The sequence below is a fragment of the Nipponia nippon genome, unplaced genomic scaffold, assembly GCF_047370975.1.
Source record: "Nipponia nippon isolate SJK-2023a ecotype South Korea unplaced genomic scaffold, ASM4737097v1 scaffold_34, whole genome shotgun sequence".
NCBI lineage: Eukaryota > Metazoa > Chordata > Aves > Pelecaniformes > Threskiornithidae > Nipponia > Nipponia nippon.
In genome coordinates, this window is record NW_028262352.1 from 1,628,016 (window position 1) to 1,643,645 (window position 15,630).

The 15,630-nt window shown below is 43.0% G+C and overlaps 1 protein-coding gene across 2 annotated transcripts in view; it reads right to left on the reverse strand.

The window, feature by feature from the left end:
• Positions 1–15,630, reverse strand: part of LOC104019890 (macrophage immunometabolism regulator) — a 78,652-nt gene that overhangs the window by 12,099 nt on the left and 50,923 nt on the right. The window contains exons 2-3 of one of the 2 annotated variants that reach the window (XR_015707649.1): positions 14,773–14,880; positions 554–3,773 (exon numbers count right to left, since the gene is read on the reverse strand). The gene's annotated coding sequence lies outside the window, so the exon portion shown is untranslated. Of the gene's footprint in view, positions 1–553; positions 3,774–14,772; positions 14,881–15,630 lie in introns of those variants that run through there. The other variant, XR_015707648.1, reaches the window with a different exon arrangement.

Genomic DNA, 15,630 nt, shown 5'->3' on the forward strand with positions numbered 1-15,630 from the left:
TTTAGGAGCCTGGTTGACAAGAGTCCCTTGGAAGGCAGTCCTGAAGGGCAAGGGAGTCCAGGAAGGCTGGACATTCTTCAAGAAGGAAATCTTAAAAGGCGCAGGAGCAGGCCGTCCCCATGTGCCGAAAAACGAGCAGGCGGGGGAGAAGACCGGCCTGGCTGAACAGAGAGCTTTGGCTGGAACTCAGGAATGAAAGGAGAGTTTTCGACCTTTGGAAGAAGGGGCAGGCAACTCAGGAGGACTACAAGGATGTCCTGAGATTATGTAGAGAGAAAATTAGAAGGGCCAAAGCCCAACTAGACCAACTTAATCTGGTTGGGGGATGGGGGAGAGAATCGGAAGAGTAAAAGTCAGAAAACTCGTGGGTTGAGATAAGAGCAGTTTAATAATTGAAGTAAAATAAAGTAAAATAGTAGTAGTAATACTACTACTACTATAATATAATAATATTATAATATAATATAATATAATATAATATAATATAATATAATAATATACAAAGCAAGTGATACACTATACAATTGCTCACCACCCACCAACCAATGTCCAGCCTGTCCCTGAGCAGCGATTGCTGCCCCCAGCCAACTCTCCCCAGCTTATATACTGAGCATGACATCATATGGTATGCATAGCCCTTTGGCCAGTCTGGGTCAGCTGTCCTGGCTGTGCCCCCTCCCAGCTTCTTGTGCACCTGGCAGAGCACGGGAAGCTGAAAAGTCCTTGACTAGTGCAAGCACTACTTAGCAACAACTAAAACATCAGTGTGTTATCAACATTATTCTCATGCTAAATCCAAAACACAGCACTATACCAGCTACTAGGAAGAAAATTAACTCTAGCCCAGCTGAAACCAGGACATACCTCTTTCTATTAAAGGATTTTCAATGGCTCGCCTGTCTCTTATGTACCAATAATTATGTGTCGCTGTTGCTGTTGCTATGCTTCATTTAACTTGGGCTGAGGGCAATAGTGCTTCAAAGGTGCACTTTCCTTCCCAGTTTGCCAGCAAAAATTTTAGTGCGGTGTTGCTGCATACCCAGTATTGTCCAGGCTAATGGGAACAGAGGTGGATATTTTCTTCTTTTTTCTATGGTATACCAATGAACAAAAAACATGTTAGAGAGAGGGTTGGCCCATGAACGGATGGGTAAATGATAAGGGTTTAAGTTAGGGGGGCATTTGGCTGTCCAAAGATTTTGGGTAACTGTTAGGTTACAGTTATCACTATGATTTTTGTGATCACTATGCCAAACAAAACTGTCTGCAAAGGTCCATAGAATTTCTTTTTTTCCTCAATCTCTAATGTTCCATCCTGGCAGAAATCTACATTTGGAGGAACTATTTTGGTAGATAGACAAAAAAGGCGGCTTTGGTGGTTCTTGAATACAGTTTTCTAAAGCAGTGGTTCGTTTAGTAATTCGGTCATGGTTAGGCACAAATCTGACAAAAGGCCAATTTGATATAGAGCCACTGGTGTCAAGATATGTCCAATTAATGAAATTACCTTTTAAGTCTCAATTTAACAGAAAGTTATATTGGCAGTCCCGGTGTCCATTTCCTACTGATATTGGTTTTCCTGGGTTTGGGTTACTGAGTACACAAACCAGTGGGTTCCCAGCTAATTGGGTGTTAAACCCATCTGTTCTAAAGGGAGGAGTATTTTCTGGTCTTGTTCACCAAAGGGTGGATTGATTATCGTGACACCAGTGACTTTCAAGAGGTACCATAATCCATGATAGGTGGCTTTTGGTTGAGGTTAACCCTTCAGTACAGATCCAGCAATCGGTCTTATTTGCTGCAGAGGCTATGGCTTGAAAAGTGGCTACAGTGGTATTATAAGACACAGAGGTTTTTGCAAACAAGATAATCAATAAAATATAAGGCATTTTACAAATTAGGTGTTTCTGTTGTAGAATCAATTTACTGCTGTCTCGTCTCTTTTTACATGGGAGTGATGAATCCAGGAATCTTTACCCTCCACCTTTACTGCAGAAAAAGAGGTTAGTAATACAGGAGAGGGTCCTTCCCATTTTGGAGACAAACCATTTTTTCATTTATGTACTTTTATCCATATTTTATCCCCTGGGGAAAAGATATGTAATGATCCCTCTAGCAGTATTGGCTGTGCCAATTGGGCTTGATTCTGATTTAGTAGTGGGTTCCTTAGCTGACTGTTTCGGGGCCTTGCTCTACCTGTGGACGTCAGATTCTCTGTCAGAGGGAACTGCCTGTTCCCTTTCCCTAGCTACTTTGATTAGAGAAAGTCAGAAAAACAAAAATATGAAAGGCAAGTTATCCTGCTTATTTCTCTTAGCTCACTGTCTTAGAGATACTGCAGCCAATGCCTGAGTTGCTTCCCTACAAAAAGAAATGCCTCAAGACCAGCAGTACACTCAGGCTACTTATCGATCATATATAAAAATTATACATGTTCCTTTTCTGGATTAAGTAAAGGTGGCCCATCCACCTTGGCAATGGCTGGTAAATTAATGTCACAGATGGAAAATTTAGGCAACACGTCATGATCCGAGCCCAATACATTCCTACATACTATCATACCCTATCTATTGAGTCAGCCCTCGACACAAGCTTTTGTTTGCCACAGTCCCTGTCCACTTTGGGATCCCGCTGCCTTAGAGAGAAAGAAGAAATCAGTTTATTAACAGTCAATCAATCAATACAATTACAATTCATTAATACATTATGATCTTACCACAGTCTGTGCCTGACTTGTAAAAGTGTGCATGATATCTACAGATGAAACCAGTGCCCGATTTGATAGACGACAGGCAACTTTTTCCTGTCGGGAACCAGAGAGTCCCAGTTCTTTCAATAGTTCATAATTGCCTTGGTACCATTTTCTGACAGAAGATAAAACTCTAGTCACTGCCTGTGTTAAAAGCCTGCAGGCTAATGTGGAGAAACTATAGTGCCACATGGTCCCCCTGGCAGCAGTATCTGCTCAGGAAAAACTTGAGTGGTGCCTAGAAGTTGCAGAAAAGGGCATTTCTGTACCAATACTTTAGTAAAGCTTTATATATTGGCCCAGAAGACTGGGACAGAAATATTTGGTCCAATTCAGATTCAAACAATGATGCGTCAAATTCCTTCCTTCTTGAAGCCTGTCCAGGCTTACGAATCTGACCAATTCTTAGCATGATGCTAATGGAGGCATGACAGACATCTCTATCTCTACACACTCCTTCACAAGCATAGACCTAGCTGTAAAAGTCAGTTCTTCGCCAGCTGAGGAGGGAGACAAGGACGCTTAGCATAAAATTACCAAGGGAATTTATTCTCTTATTTTAGTTATGTGCATAGCGGTGCCCCAGCCTAATACATGGAGGACCCCAATACAGAAGAAAGCAGGGTTTAAATATGTTACAATACAGTTGTGTAGACCAATCAAATTACTCATGTTAAGGGGTGGGCTAATCAGTTACTATTGCTCGCATAATCGGTATGTACTTGTCCCATGCAGGATCAGTACGTTGCTTGTCCCGTGCAGGTGGTGTGGACATATGGTCAGTGGTGTGTTCATCTTCATTGTTCTAAACCGATGTCCCGTGCAGGTGTGTGTGGGTTTATCCTGGATTCTGGTTGATTGTGGTTCTGGCCATGGTTATACGCCTGGTTTCATTGAAGGGTAAATCTTCTATTGTTTTATTGTCTGCATGGGATGTTCTCAGACAGTAAGAGCTGGCTTAGGTTGGGTCTTCAGGTCACATCGACCCTGAGGTAAAAGCTCATGGTGCCAGGTAGTGTTCCTTCTTGTAAGCAAGTTGTATTGCAGTTAGCATCTTGCCTTTCACATAGCCAAATTAAGTGAGCGCTATAACAAATCTGTTACTGTGGATTATTTAATCTTGCATATATGTTATGTGATGTTATTTATATTCTGAAAACCTATCTAAAATGACAAGGACATATTCAAAATTACAACATTTAGGCATTTGAATAAAATCGATTTTTAAATTTACAAATGGTCCCCACTGTTTAGGGTATGCAGCTACACTTTTCTTCTCCTGCTGTCATATTATTTTGTTGAAAAGATGTCCTAACAATATGAAGATTCATAAATTAGAACAGTACTTTACTAACAAGCTTCAATCCTTTACACCTTAATTTCTGACAAAATGGAATCCCCTTCCTTGTAATTCAAGCTATATAATTATTTGATTAAATAAAGACATGTATAAATTACACAAACCCTAAATTTATGTGGACTATTAAAAAAGGGAAATCACATATTAAAGTGCTTCGACTTTCTTTTTCCAGTATTAGCTGTATCTTTAGATATACCAACAGTTTATTGATGCAGTTATTAGCTTGCGACTTCACTAAAGCATTCCATTCCTCTCATCCCATTCCAAAATAAAGTTGAGAATAGACAAATAACTGAAAAATGCACACACAAGAAAAACTTGGAGCAAGCCAATCTTGTCGTATAGCTGCAATCATTCCCCCTTTGCTGGTATGGGCCACACGAGCAAGGACAGGTATATCTGTTATTCTTCTTGCTGTACTCCTGAAGCCATTTTGCCTGCAATTTGCAGGGAGCTGAGTAAATTACTCTGGCCAGGTTCACTGCAGGGCACTAATGAAAGGGTTAAAGCCAAGATAGACAAAGCCACTGCATCAAAATGCCTCCTGAAAGAATTAAAGCCTAGGGGCAAGGAGGATATTGTAAATATCTTAAGTCACTTAACTAAACAAAAGAAAGGCCTTTGTGATTTAGGGAGTAGTTAGAATGGTTGTAAGATAAGGGGGCTCCCGGATGATCCCATCTCAGACAACTGGGCCTTGGGAGAACAACTGCATGGAAGATAGGAGGTCACAAAAGAATGACGACAACAGCCCTGAAGGACACCGTTTACGTGATCCTAGGACTGAGTTTGTGCAGAAGCAAAGGTCAATCAGTGAGCACAGTGAAGAAGACTACGAGCCTTCATCTGAAGACCCCCAAAGACCACCTGAAGACCACCACGGGAGACGACTGCGCATGCGGATCGGACATTTGCAGATGTTAATGAGTTCCAGGAAATCTCATGTTTATGTAAATGAACTCTCGGAAATCCTGTGAATATGTAGGATTTTATAGTATATAATCTCTGAAAGTCTACCAAATCGGGGGAGCACTCATGGTGGAGAATCCCCAGTGCTGCCCAGCGCTGCAATAAAGAATACCTGCTTAATAGTAACTTCGTTGCTATTGAGTTTCATTTCAGGGACTCTCTGAATACTCCATTTCTCCCTTGGGGAGATTCAGACTGTGAGGAGAAGCATCCGTGAATTTTTGTATCACTTTTGGCGACCCAGGTGGGACCCTCTCTGCTCGGCTGCAGGACCCGTTGAGAACGGGACTCCCTAGGGTACCCCCGGAAAATTTCCGGAGGGACTCCTTGCCTCAATCGGATCGCTGCGGGAGCAGACAAGGACCGTCTTCGGAAAAAAGGTATTCTTTCTTAAATTTGGTTTGGGACTAGTCATCTGTCAGAAACCCCTGTAAGCCGTGAGTGGTTCACGCTTGGTGGAGTATACCGGGCTGCTAGCGCCTTAAAGGTATACACTGGGGAGCACTTCGGTGCTCATTTGGTGGTTATTTTGGAACTCTTGCTTTTGGGTATATTGGATCTTGGCTTTGGAACTCGGTTATTTGATTTTGGGATTGTGTTTGGCATGTTATAAGGACAAGTAGTTGCTCTGTGTTTGCTTTTAGGATTTTTGTACTTTGCGTTGGTATTCGAGTGTTTTGTCGTCAAAAGTGTGTATGCTGTCCTCTGTGTGTGTGAATGAGACGTACTCTTAGTACGAAGGGAGTGCGGAGTCCTGATCCGCGGTTTCGTTGTCCCGCGAGGGAAACGGCCGGAGACGGACGAAGCGAAAGAAAAAGATTGTAAGGATGTAAACCAGTAATTCTGTAACCCTCTAAGTGGTAAAGTGTGGACCGTGGAACTCACTGTTAAGATACTGCGGGAATACAGGAGAGAACTGGGACCAATAAAATGGGAGGGTCACAGCAAAGTAAAGAGATACCAAAGAAAAGCCCCTTAGGTTGCATTTTATATCACTGGAAGGACATAGGGGGTCCTCCTGGAGGAAATGTGAATAAGAAAACTCTAATTAAGTATTGTAATCAGTGATGGCCATTGTATAAATTAGATGATGAAGAAAAGTGGCCTGTGAATGGGACTCTGAAGTATGATGCCTTGCTGCAACTCCTGTTATTTTTAAGGAGGGAGGGAAAATGGGACGAAGCTATGTATGCGGATATGTTTTTCACCCTCTGAAATCACCCTGAGTGGCAGAAAGATTGTGGTTTTAATTTTGCTCCCCAAGATCCCATGGTGTTGGCTTTGGAAAAGGAAAATCAGAAAGAGTTAGGGAAGTTGAAGCGATGTTGTTCAGCATGTAGTATTGGACAGAGGTGTTTGAAGGTGAGAGAGAAACCCGGAAAGGCGGAGGAAAGGATAGAGGACTATGTGGCACCCCCGGGTCCGGGACCAGCTTCAACTTCAACCTCTCCAACGGTCCCAGACAGTGAGGAGGAGGTTTTGGAAGGAGACGTGGGACCCTCTATTTACCCGCAGTAAAATGAGACCTATTATAGAGGCACCTTTAAGGCAGGCAATGGGCCCTGGGGGACCCAGGGTAATAAGAGTGCCTTTCCAGATGGATGATGTGGATAAGTGGAAGGATGCAGTTAAGAGGTCTAGGGAGGACCCAAGTGGGATTGTGAAAAGGTTTGAGTGGATTACTAAGAATTTGGACCCGGATTGGAAAGATGTGGATCTTATGCTAGATGCTATGACTGAAACTGAGAAGCAGCTTGTATTAAAGGCAGCCCAAGCTCATGTAGAAACATAGAATGAGGGACGAGTTTTACAGGGCACGGCCGAAGATCATGTGCCCTCCAGGGACCCGGGTTGGGACCCTAATGATCCAACTCAGTACCATTTGTTGCAACGATACCGAACCTGGATCAAATTGGGAATAGAACATGCGATCCCAAAGGCAGTTAACTGGTCTGCTCTGTATGCTATCAAGCAGGGGCAGACTGAAACGCCCACGGAGTTTTTAGATCACTTATGGGCTGCTGTGAGAAGATTTACTACTATGGAACCGGAGTCAGAAGCTGCCACACAGCAGTTGGTATCTCTGTTTCTGGGACAATCCACTAATGATACCAGAAAGAAACTTCAGAAACTTAGGGAACCAGATATAAGGAATTTAGAAAAGTTGCTAGAAGAAGCGTGGAGAGTATATCGGAATGGGGAGGGGGAGGACAGAAGGAAACTGGGAAAGGAGACAGTGGCTGCGTTAGCTCAGCAAAATTTGGAAAGAATGCAAACAGGAGGAGCTGGGCAAGTAGGGCGAGGAATGAGTAACAGAGGTAGGGGTAGTCTGAGATATAATCAATGTGCTTATTGTAAAGGGTTTGGACACTGGAAAAAGGAATGCCCCCAGCAGACACGTAATTTGAAGACTGTGACAGAAATACAAGAGAATGATTGACGGGGACCAGGGGAATCCTCCCTAGCGGAACCCTTGGTAAAAGTTCAGCTAGGGAAAGAAGAGAAACCTGTAGAAGTTTTGATAGACACAGGTGCCACATTCTCTGTATTGAATCAAACCTTGTTACCTACAAGTAAACAAAATGTTAATGTTGTGGGAGCAACTGGGCAGGTTGAAAAAGCTTTTTTCTTGAAACCATTAAAATTTAGAATTGGGAAGAGTGTGGGGATTCACAAATTTCTCTACCTGCCTGAGGCTCCTAGACCATCACTGGGAAGGGACCTATTAGAACAACTAAATCCCGAAATAAAATTTAGAAATGGGGAAACTGAATTTAAAATACCAGACAAAAATCACATTGGAATTTTAAGCTTGGTTCTTACTGAACCCCAAATTAGAGAAGAAGAAATTATACAAGAAATAAAAGACCAGGTATACCCAGGAGCATGGGCCTCAGGAATACCTGGAAAGGCTAAAAATGCTGAATTGGTTGTTGTTAAACTCAAAGAAAGGGCACGACCTGTTAGGATAAAGCAATACCCCTTGAAATTGGAAGATAGGTGAGGGGTAAAAAGTATTATAGAAGAGTTTATAAAATTTGGACTACTAATTGAATGCTCTTCAGAATATAACACTCCCATCCTGCCTGTTAAAAAGCCTGATGGCAAAACTTATCGATTGGTGCAAGATTTGATTTATTAATCAAATAGTTGAAGATTTGTATCCAGTAGTGGCAAACCCATATACTCTGCTGACTGGTTTAAAGGAAACCTATGAATGGTTTACTGTGTTAGATTTAAAGGATGCATTCTTTTGCCTTACCTTGGCTCCAGAAAGCTGCAATTTATTTGCCTTTGAATGGGAAAACCCTGATACAGGACGAAAAACCCAACTGACCTGGACAGTGTTACCCCAAGGATTTAAAAACAGCCCTACCATTTTTGGAAATCAATTAGCTAAGGAATTGGAGACCTGGGAGAGGCCTCCGGGAAATGGGATTCTTTTGCAATATGTGGATGATATTTTGATAGCCACAGAAAAGGACGAAGAATGCAAAGAATGGACTGTGAGTTTGTTAAATTTTCACAGACTAAGCGGTTACCGAGCCTCATTACAAAAAGCCCAGATCTTGAAAAAAGAAAAGAAGTAATATACCTCGGATTCGTGATTTCTAAGGGACAAAGACGGCTCGGGAATGACCAAAAGGAAACCATCTGCAGGACCCCAGAACCAACCACGGTAAAAGATGCAAGCAGACCAGACTTGAAGGAGGAGCCGCTGGAGGAAGCCGACCACACGCGGTATACTGATGGGAGCAGTTTTGTAAAGAATGGAATTCGAATGGCGGGATACGCGGAAGCAAAGTCACTCCCTAAGGGCACATCTGCACAACGAGCCGAAATAATTGCCCTAGTGAGAGCGTTGGAGATTGCCAAAGGACTGCGAACAGATTCAAAGTATGCCTTTGGTGTAGTCCGTCCCCATGGAGCAATTTGGAAAGAACAAGGACTTTTAACTGCTCAAGGGAAAGGTATAAAATTTTGCGACTTTTAGATGCTGTACAACTTCTGTCAGCAGTGGCGATTATGCACTGCAAAGGGCATCAGAAAGGTAACACTGACAGGGAAGTGGGAAATAAATTGGCTGATTACGAGGCAAGACGAGCTGCGGAACAAGGTGAGGTATTAAGTATAATTCCTGAAAAATCTTTGCCACTACCTGAGTCAAACATATGATTTAGATCTTTGTGAAACCACCTCTGACCGTATCTTATGTGGACAACAATCTCAATTATATGAACCATGCTTATTAGAACATTCTGTTAACAATTGCAAATGGATGATCCTGTCTCCTGATGTGTTTGAAATGTTTGTAGAAATTAATGCCAGACGTGTGTGTTTAGTGACTAATAACTGATCGGTAGTTGAATATCACCTAATCACTCCCTTTATGTGAAACATTCATTTTTCGCATATACAGAAGAACAAGTGGCAATGTTTTGGCATTATTGAAAAGGGGCTTTTAGAGCGAAACTACACTTATCTAACTATTGTGCAAGATGATTAAAGTGAGGAGCATTGTAATCTCACAACAAAGGACAGTCCCTGATAAGAACAGAAACTTATCTCAAGAACCAGCTGAAAGTGACCCTGCGATTTGGACAAGAGCCAAGGAGCAACTGAGTCTGCACAAGAACAAGGGGTTAATAGCAGTGACGAAGAGGAGTCATCAGCCTTCATCCCCAAGACCCCCGCGGCCACTACCAGGAGGCACTGCGCAAGCGCAGTTGGGAGGAGTTTATGGAAACGACTCCCTGGGGCTAATTTTAATACGAAGCGGGGACAGGTCATGCATATGTATAGGCGTATTGGGAAACCTTATGTATATGTAACACTGCCCAGCGCTGAATAAACATACCTACTTTACAACCTTACGGGTTGTGGAGTCTGTTTCCGCACGTCATTATGAGAGCTTAAAAATAAGTCATGCAAGCATATCTCTGGAAAAATTAAACAAAATCTTGAACCAATCTCAGGAACTCGGAGAACATTTAAAGAAACGAAATAAGACACTAGCTGAGTCCATCATTAAAACAGTAATAACTAAGGACAAACTTGTTGGACTGTCTAGTCAAATTAAAGATGATACCGCCCATCATTGGTGGGATATCTTTTTGGGATACTCACCCTCTGCAGAGAAAACTTTGAATGTTCTAGTCCACCCACTCTTGATATTGTTGGTGTTTGTTATTATACTAACAGTCGTCAATTGCTTTTTGTTCTATAAGCTGAAGAAATGGCTATGAGAGTTTGGGCCTTGCCTAAGGTGATAAAATATGAAAACTTAAGACCTTTGTAAAGAAATTTACAAAGTTTAAAGAAAAGGGGGGGATGAAAGAGTTAAAGCCAAGATAGACAAAGCCACTGCATCAAAATGCCTCCTGAAAGAATTAAAGCCTAGGGGCAAGGAGGATATTGTAAATATCTTAAGTCACTTAACTAAACAAAAGAAAGGCCTTTGTGATTTAGGGAGTAGTTAGAATGGTTGTAAGATAAGGGGGCTCCCGGATGATCCCATCTCAGACAACTGGGCCTTGGGAGAACAACTGCATGGAAGATAGGAGGTCACAAAAGAATGACGACAACAGCCCTGAAGGACACCGTTTACGTGATCCTAGGACTGAGTTTGTGCAGAAGCAAAGGTCAATCAGTGAGCACAGTGAAGAAGACTACGAGCCTTCATCTGAAGACCCCCAAAGACCACCTGAAGACCACCACGGGAGACGACTGCGCATGCGGATCGGACATTTGCAGATGTTAATGAGTTCCAGGAAATCTCATGTTTATGTAAATGAACTCTCGGAAATCCTGTGAATATGTAGGATTTTATAGTATATAATCTCTGAAAGTCTACCAAATCGGGGGAGCACTCATGGTGGAGAATCCCCAGTGCTGCCCAGCGCTGCAATAAAGAATACCTGCTTAATAGTAACTTCGTTGCTATTGAGTTTCATTTCAGGGACTCTCTGAATACTCCATTTCTCCCTTGGGGAGATTCAGACTGTGAGGAGAAGCATCCGTGAATTTTTGTATCACTTCCTGCCTCCTGGGTAGTTGTAGTACAATTAGTGTGACGTGATCAAGCGAACTACAACCTGAAACCGGGGTGGAAAAGTAGTTTTTTCAAGCAATAGGAGAGTCTCCCTCCCTGTCCTTTACTGTTGTCTCGTGAACATCCCCTAGGGTGAAATCCCTGGGCACATCACAGGAGCCTGAGCAACCCCACCTCCCCAGCAGCTGTACCAAGGTAGAGGGGTGTCTCAGTTTCAGTTGATTGACCCTACCTTCTTCATCCTTAAATATCTAAGATCAATCAGTGATGGTTGAGTAGTTAATTTAGAGCGTATGCAGTATGAATTGAAACATTTAAAGCAAAGTTCTAGCTGCTTTGGTGAATGGGCCTGGTATCTCTGGCTCTCCGGCGGCAAGGACGGGTTTGTCTGAATGTTATTTCAGCCCCCTTCCCCCGCAGTTACCCCCCCCCCCATTTCACCACTGAGTGCTGCCGCCTTTAGCGCTTAAATTCTGGGGGGGGGGGGGGGGGGGGAAGGGAAATCGTGCAGGACGACACTGAAACTGTAACCTGACCAGTGCCCTAAGTGTTGTCATTCTTAAGGGCAGAATGTTTTAAGGATCCCTAGAGGGGTTCCAGCTCCTTAGGGGTGGAAAAAGTAAAAAGTATCTCCTTGGATCAGGGATTTATCCGAGCGTCCTTGGACACAAGGACCTCTTGTGCCACAGACAATTATATTGGCTGACCCTGGGTTGTCCTGTCCAGCCACCTCTTGTTTACAAGCAGTAAGTATGCGTTTATCTAATGACAGGAGCCACGAGAGCTTTACATTTCCATTAAGTGCATTGTTTGCAGAGTTGTGATGTTTGTTCCCCCATAATTCATCGATTTCCTCTGTAATAACTCAGTTCTACTACTCGGTTCTATCAGGTTTAAATCTCTGTAAGCTAAAACTATTCCTTTGCCACTGTGCATTTCCCTTTTCTACCTGATTCTTCACAAATTCGAAAGTTCAAATTGTAGAGAGTTCAGCCTTAGCATGATTCTCTCAAGTTTCCTCCTGCTTTATAGCCAATATCATTATCGATTTGAGAGGTGGAAGTGATCTGTTACTTACAGGAGGTCTTGTACATACTCTGGTAAGCCTCTCTTTTCATCCCCCAAACTACAAATTCGGGTCACTAGGCCTGCAGTTTGAGCCATTTACACCTCTTATTGTCCTTCCAATGTTCTGCTAACATCTTTTTCCAATCCAATTGTTCCAATTAACTCAAGAATTTACTAGCAAAGATCCTGTTTGCATGCCCACATAATGCTCTAGAAGTTTGGTTACAAATTTATCACTGTAGGCACATTAGCAAAGGATCAGTTCCCCATCATATAAGGATTATACACCTAATCTCGGGAGTACTCACAACTCGAACAGGTCTTGCTGGCTAGGAAACTGTTAAGGGATGTTAGGAGCGTGGCCACCTCTTCCAAGCAGCCCGGGCCCAGGACTTCTCCCTCCCAGGACTCCTCCCACCCGGCCGCTGGAGCCCAGCCCGGTGCCCCGGGGTCTCTGCCCGCTTTCCCGTTCGCAGGTTCAATCAGTAGCAAAGCTGAGCATGTATCCCAGAGACACACACAGACACAGGACACTGACGCGGCGGGTCACACAGACTGCCACAGACAAGGTGCTGCCTTCAACAGCACTCATATACAGGACCTACATAAAACATAAACATAGACAGCCAAGTTCTTCTTCCCCTTCGGCTGGTAGAGACAGAAGTTCACTAGCAAAAGCACACACAAGACACTCTCTAGATTTGTTGGAGATATGCGAGAAATAAGACAAAGGATGTTAAGGCAGAGGACGTTAATCAACCTCTGTAAACAGTTAACAAGACCTGGCCTGAGAGAAGAAACAGGAGGACACCACAAAACAGTGTAGCAAGGAAATACCAAGAGAAGCACAAGAAAACAAGGCCGCTGATAAAGCCGAAGTGAGAATCACTTGAACCAAGAGAGAACTATCCTAATTAACATAGTAAAAACCACACCTCCAGCAATGAAGCCCCCGGCCCAAGCAAAGACCCCTACCCACTGAGCGTGCTCTGTAAATTTAAAACACACACTGTACCTTTAAGTGGAGACGAGGCTTGTGAGAACCAGTAGAAGCAAGGATGAATAAGCGGAATTGTGAAAATACTGATAACAGCTACTCAGAATGTATAAAATGTCACTGCATGTTAACCGCGGTGTGCTAGCTTTGTGGAGTTACCACCTAGCACCCATCTCTGCGCAGACATGAAATAAACAAATATCTCGACTCTGTGTGTCATTTGTCTTTTTGCACATCAGGTAAAAGAACCCTGCTTTTTGGGACAACAGATTCACAAGCACACACACATTCATGGATCCCTCGTGTACCAGCACAGCCCCTCTGTCCGCCTGGTACCCCCGCCAGGATCCTAGGCCCTCTTACCTGTTACATGGGTCCTTTATTTGCCAGCTGGTACAGCTTGATGCACCAAACACACGCTCACTCACACGCTCGTCCCACAGGCACTCCACATTCAAGTCATACTCTACTTCAATGTACATTTGTAAGATTTCACCTTTTCAGACAAAAGGTAAGCCACATTCCGGTTTGGTGGCCACTGGGTGTTTTTTTTCTAACTGTACAATTTTTTTCCAACTGTACAATTTTTTTCCTGAGAGTCTCTCAAACTTCTCGTTTGAGATTCTGTTTTTCTTTTGGAGGCCTCCTCATACCGATCAAAAAATACACCCACAAATTGGGGTACCTTAGGTCCTCTGGTGCTTAGGTCCCAAGGCGCTCCTTAAGTGCATTATTTTATCTAAGTTAAGTTTTATTCTAGAGGGAATTGTTTTGAGGGATCATTTTTTTGTCCACAAATTCCATTTTTCTAAGTACCTGAGGGCTTTAGGAGAGTAATGTATATACATATAATATGATGGAGTTCCCTTTAGGGGTAGTGGGTTTTCCTTTGATTATTGGGTTCCCATTTTCACTCATTCAGGGGAAACAAAGGAAAGTCAGCGGGAGCCTATGTCTCCTGGATCCTCAGTGAGGGACAGAGCTTTGACTTAATCCCCTCAAAGCCATCAACCACACTTTTTCACTCCCAAGGTGACTATCCAGAACCAGAGACTATAGGGAAGGAGACAAGACACACAAGGGGTCCTCCTGGTTACAATGTCTAGCTGGAGCCCACCGTACTGGTTGAGGTCAGGGTCATCGACAATGGAACCAAAAGAGGCTCATACTGGAAGCAGAGACAGGGAAGATAATGAGGTCAGTCACATGGAGAGCTCACACCATATCATCCAAGTCTTTAAATGCTAGGGCTAATCGCCCCATCACAACGGGCAGCCTGGGTGGCTGATGGATGCCCCAAGAGTCTGCCCCAAAGTGGCGGCAGAACTCAATGCCTAGCTCTCAAGAATCACCATTCACACAAGTTAACTCATACCATTATTCCAACCCAGACCTTTCCTGACCTGCCTCTCCTAAGAATTTTATCAAATTGAGCTCATTCTTCCCTCTTTTAGCTGGCAATTTGGTTCTGAACTGGCCTTTATCAAAAGTTCGGATTCATCAGTCTCAGCATGCCACAGGAGCCTACAGATGACCCTCGGCCAAAGCCCCAATAGGGATTTCAAAAGGTTCCGTACCTTTCTGAGTGGTGCCAAGGGGTTTTGGCAGGGAGCAGTCTGCAGTCCTCCCAGGTGAATCAGGATGAGTGAATCCGAGTCACGGCATCAGATTCGGTCGTGGAATAACTGGAATACAAATTTTTGGTCAGGTCAGAACAGAAGCAGTTTATTTACTATAGCTATAGGAGAGAACACAGAGCAGCAGAGAAACAGACTGTTGATGTGAACTCTGCCCCTGGAAAGTGGATACACTTAGAGATGCTATGCATAATACAGATAACAGATATGTATAACTCACATCCTGTTGCATATGCAAGGCCACAGAACTGCTCAAGGCCAGTCTGGAGTCTGCTTTCTTTAGTGCAGGGACTAATTTATCATGAAGGCTACACAGTGATTATTGTTTCAGGAGACAGGGTGAGAGTTCAGTCAAAAGGCCCACTCAGGCCTTAGCATTTCTACTTCCACACTGATTATTCAGCTAACTTAGTCACTAAGTGACTTTTTAATATACAAAGTACACTTGTGTTATACTTTGGAAATGCAAATTCTATCCATCTGATCAAAATTTTGGGAAACAACTAAAATGCAGTAACTGAGATTTAAAAAGGATTTTTTCGTTTGTTTTTAACAATTACTTGAAAATTAAGCTTAATAAACAGTACCAAGAGATGTTTCTTCTGAAAGTCCAAGTCCCCCACACACTATTACCTATGAAATAAAGGATACTTAAGAGTGAAAATAGATTTTCTTGGTTTTTAAGAAAACTTCTGTATCTCCTTATAGATCAAAGAACCATAACAAAGCACAAATGCAATAATCAAAACAGAAACTTCGAATAACCATATGTCAAGTTCAGTACTTTCTTTACTCCCT